The 8,004-nt window shown below is 35.2% G+C and overlaps 1 long non-coding RNA gene across 1 annotated transcript; it reads left to right on the forward strand.

Moving 5' to 3' along the window:
• The first annotated feature begins 501 nt into the window (after nucleotides 1–501).
• On the forward strand, nucleotides 502–7,057 carry LOC148094622 (uncharacterized). Its single transcript, XR_015718462.1, has 4 exons — nucleotides 502–584; nucleotides 2,362–2,394; nucleotides 6,346–6,505; nucleotides 6,722–7,057. It is a non-coding gene; the product is annotated as an uncharacterized LOC148094622 (long non-coding RNA).
• The last annotated feature ends 947 nt before the right edge of the window (nucleotides 7,058–8,004 follow it).

The following is an 8,004-nucleotide window of genomic DNA, read 5'->3' on the forward strand; positions in this document are numbered from 1 at the left end:
TGTTACTCTTCAAACTTGTGCCCTCAAATTATATAACCAGAAATAATTTATATTTTCTTTGAACTAGTGGAAAGGAGAGGGAATGGGGTCTTTCAAGCAGTCACACTTCAACTGTGAAACTCCCTTGTTTGACACTGTTGAAACTTTTCAAAAGCAGTCTAATGTTAGAAGAGCTTTTAGGTAAACTGTTATTCTTCTTCTTATCATTATTATATATCTTATTAATTATACTTTTATTATGATGTTGATTTGGGTGACAATTATTTGATAAATATTATATATAATTTTTTTAAACATATTAACCATCCCTATGCTTAAAAAACTTTTAAAAATAAAATTGTTCTTTTAAACTTGTGCATTGTTTGACTTTTAAAATGTTTGTATCAGGTGTAAAACGACTTTTTAAATAAAGTTGTTTTTAATGTGAGCAGCTCCTATTGCCTCGTTTAAAAAGAGGGAGGAGCCTATTGCACCGCCTAGCGTCTAGTCTTCGCGGTCTTCCGTCAGTTGCGGCCTTTTTTCTCCCTGGTGTTTGAGAACATGGAGGACAAAAGGATACCAAAGAATCGAAAACTATGACAAAGGTAAATACTTAAAGTTTTCTAAGTTTTCATCAATGGTTATTTTAGTAACTTTCTATAGTCGTCCTAAATGGTATAAGGGGGAGAAGCATAACATCTTTAGCTAGCAGGTAGAACTGGGTTAATTTACTGCATTGTCTTTGGCAAACATAATTTAAAGTTAATTACAAAACTCTTACTGCCTATATTCTACTCAATAAAGTTCATCTTATCTTATTCTGTTTTCATTGCACCATTCTCTCTATACAGATTTTGAATTTACACACTATAACAACACGGCAGTTTTTTTTCTGTGCTTCTGCAACTGTTTCTTAGGTTTTCCTTTAAGGTTTTTGTAATTAATTAAAAAAAATTATATTATTTTTTTGGCTTTAGTGGATTCCCGCTCAGCTAACTCGGCCATTATGCCCTACCCAGTAAACAAAATGGCTGAACAGTATCTTAAATGTCAGAACATGAGCTAGTCATACCATGTTACCTAATATTCATGTGCAGTGTAGCAAGCTCACCTTATAGGGGTGTAAAACATGAGGCGTATGAGGTGATTGTTTAAATTACAGGAGTAGATGCCTGCAGCTGGAACAGTTTTCTGATCTGAACGTGAACCTACTGGTCACGTTTACGGTAATGTTACCAGATATGCATTGTACTATAGGAAAACGGTGGTGGATCAGTGTGCAAAAAGCCCCCAAAAGAAACACACAGCTTCTTTAGCTCAAAAACTGTCTGATCACTCTCTTAGATACTGCGCTGTCCCATCTAGTTATTGGTTACTGAGAAATGTTAGGTTATTAATTAATTAAGAGAGTGCAGCTGTTCAGATCAGATGGTGAAGTAGGAAAATGCAGAACATGTTACTATAGCTGAATGCTGTGTAAAATACTAGTAATAAATCTAACTCCCATTTATGGCTTTTACTAATGTGGGGCTAAATAAAAAATTACAGGCATAATGAAATCTGCTACAATTACAAAGCTTAAGTTTAAAACGATTATTATATATTAAGCATTTTTGCTCTTTTTTAAAAATTATTTTTGCTAATAATGGACTCAATTTTATTATCAAGTTCAAAGACCTATTAAACTTTTAAACCATTAAATCCAGGAAATTAGATGCCCATAAATGTACGAGACCCTCTTTATGGCTAGTATCCCCAAATATTTAATAATCCTTTCTAAAAGTACACAAATTTTGTCCTTTTCAATTAAATAGTGCATGTTTAATGTATTCTTGAGCAGGTAAAAATTCCACTAAATTCGTTTTTGCATATTTTTAAATATAATCAAATTTTTATAGTTTGTGAGTACTTTTAATGTGGAGATTTTGCCACTTGATTTGAAGTTTGGATAGTGCTTTATAGTAATTTGTAAATGTTTTGAAGTCATCTGGCTTCTTAATAATTTAATAAAAAATTAACAAGCCATGTAATAATTTGAAAACCACTAGGGACCACTTATTAATATGTCACCAATTTTTTACTTAAAGGAATTTAAGATTTATGTCTGTCAAGTCATTTGTTCTGGCTTAAGTCACCATTTTGATATATCTTCCTGTGACTGTAAAGTCTGTCAGCTAGTTAGATTCATTTTTGCACTGCTAGTGTTTGCTGCTTGAATTAGTCAGTTTATCATATAAACACATGCAGTGCCTTTCAAACTTTTAATTACACTGTTCATTTTGGGCATTAGTAAGAGAATCTTTTATATGGAATTATCCTGGGAAAAAACAAAAATGTTTGTATTTTATCATTAACTTTCTTTCATTTCCTTATCACGTTTAGATTCTTCAAGATCACAAGCACCATCTTTGACATGTAAGTAACTTCCATATTATTTGTATTACTTATTATTATTATTTTTGAAAAGTGATGGTCTTTGGGGCATCCTTTTTTTTTTTTTTTTTTTTTTTTTTACTGGTATTCAATATATATATATATATATATATATATATATATATATATATATATATATATATATATATATATATATGTATATATATATATATGTATATATGCACAGAAGGCAATGATCGATTTTAAAATTTAACATTTATTTAAATTTCCATCTTTTATGCTAACAATAATGCCAACAGTGTTCTCTTCACTTGTCCCACAACTCTGACAGTTTTGGTCCTCTGCTCTCCTCACAATTGGCTGATTTCCATCTGAGCTGCTACTATCAACTGCATTAAACCGATTTTACATTGCCTTGTTATTCTAATCTTTATCTGCGTTTTGGACATTCACACCTGCTGTTAGTAACCAGAGCTCACAAGAGTGTAAGGCGTGTAGTTCAATAAAGTGATCGATGTGTTCACTAGCTGATTTCAATAAACCGGTAACTTATCAAATCTATATTTTATAGGAAGTACATTACTGATAAAAGTGGTAATAAACACGGTAACCAATAAAAATTTAAATTTCCTGTTATAAAAAAAATACTGCTGTGAGCTCGGTTTTCTAACACCAGGTGTGAACATCTACAGTCTTTAAGCGCTGGTAAAGATTTAAAAATAAAAGCATTAAATAACATAACATTAAACACTAAATTACTTTGATGGTGTTGACTGCAGCAGCTCAATGTTAATCAGCTGATGGTGATGGAAGCAGATGAGCGTTTTTCATCATGGTTGTTGGTAATGTGTTGGTCAAAACAAAACGGCTCTTAGAGCCGACTCGTTGAAGTGAATGACGCGAGTGTGTTTTTTTTTGTTTTTTTTTTTTCTCCCTTCTCTCACCCTCTCTCACTCTGCACGCGAACCTTGTGCTTTGCGCTGGGCAGAGGGGGGAGGGGCGGTAGTTACACACTCAGTAGCACAGGAACAGAGCGGGAGGGAGAGAGAGAGAAAGAGAGCCAGGGAAAACAACGTCACATTAGAAAGGTATAGTAATCATCCACAACTATTTTCAATTGCGGATGATAAAGGATTCAGAAAGCATATTCATGCAGGTCCATATGACAGAAAATGTGCATCTTCTTTTTGTTTTCATATTTTAATTTATATTTAATTGTGTTGTGGTATGCAGTGTTTTGTGTTGTTTCACTTTAAATTAGTTTAAAAGGAAAAAGCTGAAATATTAAATAGTTAAAAGTTGAAATGTAAATAGTTGTTTTTTGTATTATATGATTTATTTATTACATTTTTGTGGAGAGAATAAATAAAAGTATATTTATGGTGCCCGCTAGAGACAAAGCACGTACAAAATCCAAAACACGTACAAACCCCGAAGCACATACAAAACACAACAGAAGTGCTCCAGGATGCTAGGCACAGTGTTGAGCTTTTGTTACCTAGGGGCTACACAAGCCAGGAAGTACCAACGACCGGATTTGGTGTGTGGTAGTAACAGGTAAATGAAGAGTTTTTGGAATTTTTTATGAATATATATGAGTGCTTGTGTATAAATACACAAACAATACACATATGATTTCAATTGTGTAAATTAAGTGATCTAGGTAGCTCTGTTTTGGAAGTTCAGTTAACGCTAGAAATGGGTTTTGGAGTTTGTACGTGCTTTGTCTCTAGGGGCCACCATATATATTTATATATAAACATATATAAATAAAACCACTTTCTTTTTTTACATTAGTAATTCCTTTTGTGCATAATTTTATATTGTTGTTAATAATAAATTAATTAAAGCAACAAAACAACCTGAAGAGCCGGTTGGGAGCCGAAAGAGCCGGCTCTTTTTAGCGAGCCCAGCCGAAAGAGCCGGTTCTCTAAAAAGAGACGAAAATCCCATCACTAGTTGTGTAATATGCTGGTATTGATATGATCAAAAATGAACTTAGTTGTTTCGTATTCTATAGAAATTGTACATCTAATTAATAACAAGGCTTTCTGCTGATGTTATTAATTAAAAATGTATTGTGTAATCTATTTTCAAGAAACAACTTTTTAGCATGCAATCAGTCCATGCTGTACAGGACAGATTTGTAAACTGTGCATACAAAAATAGACTATTTTACAAAATTGCTCTTTCAACAAATGTAAATCACAGCAGATTTTTTTTTGTTGTAGGTGCACTGTCACAACTAGAAATGTGGGGGGAAGTCCTCAAAATTGAAGGCAGAACAGGAAAATACATGGAAATAACAATTTTCCTTTAAGCACATCAGTAAAGGTCGATCCGGATACTTGATAACTGTTGGTATAGATATGACATGAATTTGAATCTCCATTATCACAGGTTTTAATTGGGAGGCAACATGCAGATATACAGGAGGACTATAAACAGCAATTCCTATTGCATACAACTGTTTTAGAAAATACCAACAACACTTTTAACTTATCACTTGCTGGCCTATAGACTTTACAGTGTGGATGGATGGAAAATCCATCTGGCTCCACTCTGGCTGAATTGGTGCTACAAACAACTCTGTGCTCGGCTTTCCTGGCTGTGTGTGGATTTATACTTACACATCCAAATTTTGACCCTATTTTTCTTCCTTTCAGCTGATTGGTCAATTTCATGTCAATCACCAATTAAACAATCCAATCAGACAACATCTCCAGAAGTTGATTCTGTTCATCTGGACGTAGCATTTTCAGTGGGAGAAAATGCTGCAAGCGCTACGTCCAGATGAACAGAATCAACTTTTGGAGATTCACTTACCTGGATGATTGAGCATGCATCAAGACAATCAGAGAACAGATAGGTTTGGCTGTTGGAGGGCTGCATTACGGAGCTTCAGTTCCTGGAAGAATAAATTCCCTTTTACATACTAGACCAGCATTTTTCTTCATTACCACGAAGGAAAACAGTCTGTGCGTGTCAGAGTTCAGTGGTTTTTGTGTCACAGGGTTTATAATATGTGTAAAAATCTGGCCAGGGACCATCACATCACACTGCTATCATATTTTTCTGTTGCTATCATGTTTCTTTTCTGAGATGTTGTTACTTTACGTTACAGATGTAACGAGAAATCTTCCAGAAAGTTACATTTTTTTATTCTAATCAAATATTTGATTCTGATAACAGATAAAGTTTTTTTTTTTTTTTTTTTACTTTTGTTCTGCTATGATAGTTTATACAAATTTTGGCCAATTCCTATTTATTTTAACCCTTTAGCTCCCAAAAAGTCGCCAGCGACAGGTTTTTCCAAACCTGTCTCGTCAAACCTGAGCTCTGCCAGGGGCCCAACACTACTGGACCTTTAGAAGAAAAGAGAAGTCCGAAAATAAACCACAGGGTCAAATACTTGATTTTGTTCAGTGTTTTAGAGTTATTAATTTGAATTTACTAATTTAAATATTTTATTCATGTACATTTTGATTGCCTTTAGTAAAAATTGCAAAATTTCAATTTCTTTTTTTTTCTTCTGTTATTAATCCTTGATTACATTCATATAGTATACAGTAGAGGAAAAAAACTACCAGACCTACCAGTTATCCTGCGTAACATTATTGGGGATAAAGGGTTAAGGAACTGCAATTAATTTTTTTAGTTTAGCTTGTGTTTACTACCATATTTTTTTTAATACCACACAGTAAACATTAAGCATTATGTAAAGCGTCCATGTATCCTCCATTCTGGTCCATTATCTTAAGCTTAGGCTGCTGCCCCTCGACCCAATCCGGTACCCAGCTCCTCCCGGGGAATCCCAAGGCATTCCCAGGCCAGCCGAAAAACATAGTCCCTCCAGGATGTCCTGGGTGTTCTGGGTCTCTTCCTGGTGGGACGTGCCCAAAACACCTCACCAGGGAAGCATCCTAACCAGATGCCAGTATCTAATCTGTCCTTTTTGTATGTTTCCCTCAGGTTTCCATGGTAGCAGATACAGGGGAAACAAGTGTAGACGATGCCACAAGAAGGATGATGAAATTCCTCATATCACCTGAGCTGGCTGTGGAGTACAACATGCTTGGCCGACATGGAGAAAAAAAGTTCAGAGATTTGCGTCTTTTTAATGTTGTGTATGGTAAGTTAGTTTCACTTGAGACATTTGAACTTTAGAAAACTAAACTTTTTTAATAAAGTGTTTGAAAGTGTAACTGAGATTGGTTATCATGCAATTTGTATATATTTTTTGAGGCAATAAAGTGAAATAAACATTGTTCTTTGCAAATCATCACCAAATGAAGTAAGCTAAGATTAACTTTACTTTGGCTTGCCCATTTTTCTTCTTCATTTGCAGAGGCACTGAAGAATTATTTAACATCAAAAGTCAACTTGCAAGAAGCAGAGAAGGCTCTGTCCAAGTGGTTCACTGGAGCTAAAGACAGAGGAGGACCGAGGGCTGCAAGGGTACAAAATAGACTTACGGCTCTGTAAAAAAACGAAAAAAGAAACCCTGCTTATTCAAGATAAGCTTTTGAGTTTTCCATCTGACTTTTTCCCCATGTTGCTACAGTTCCAAATATCTAAGGAATTTTGCTGTAGTTTGATATTTCTAGTTTTTAAAAGTTTACGCACTTTGGAATACAGTTACGTAAAATCACAGTTGTTGGACAAAATAAATGTGAAAAATGTTGTTTTGTGTACCTTTGTGATTTTTGAAATGGTTTTATTTACAAACTAGTTTTTGTTTGCGGTCAGCTTTAATATATTTGGTGTCTTTGTGTCACAGAACCCGTATTAGCTGTCTGAAAAATTGATTTTGTGACTGTTTTACTACATGGGGCCCACTCAGTGCCAGAAATTAGTCAATTCAAATTAGAAGTAAGATGCAACTACAGAACCCACTGATAATGCCATTCCAACTTTTTAGCTCATATTTTCCTCATGTTGTACCCACTAAGAACTTGAAAAATGGGGCCTAGGTGGGTTTCAGTGTACTTTGCCCAGTTGGGGTCCATTTAGTTCCCAGATTTTACCAATATAACACCAAAATGGGCTTATAAAATGGGGCCATTATGGAACCCGCGGACAATCCCACTTAAAACCCACTTTTTAGCCTATGTGGTACTCACATAGTACCCACAAAACAACTTGAATGGTTGGGCCCGGGTGGGTTTCTGTGTACTTTGCCTAGTTGGGGCCCATTTAGTTCCCAGATTTTACCAATATAACACCGAGATGGGCTTATAAAATGGGGCCATTATGGAACCCGCGGACAATCCCACTTAAAACCCACTTTTTAGCCTATGTGGCAACCACATGGTACCCACAAAAAACTTGAAAGATGGGGCCCGGGTGGGTTTCTATGTACTTTGCCTAGTTGGGGCCCATTTAGTTCCCAGATTTTACCAATATAACACTGAGATGGGCTTATAAAATGGGGCCATTATGGAACCCGCGGACAATCCCACTTAAAACCCACTTTTTAGCCTATGTGGTGCCCACATGGTACCCAGAAAAAACTGGAAAGATGGGGTCCAGGTGGGTTTCTGTGTACTTTGCTCAGTTGGGGCCCATTTAGTTCCCAGATTTTTCTAACATAACACCTATATGGGCATTTAATATGGGGCCATTACGGAA

The sequence above is a fragment of the Neolamprologus brichardi genome, unplaced genomic scaffold, assembly GCF_056152115.1.
Source record: "Neolamprologus brichardi isolate AB-2024 unplaced genomic scaffold, ASM5615211v1 NODE_ptg000033l+_length_6344489_cov_1, whole genome shotgun sequence".
Classification (NCBI taxonomy): Eukaryota; Metazoa; Chordata; class Actinopteri; order Cichliformes; family Cichlidae; genus Neolamprologus; species Neolamprologus brichardi.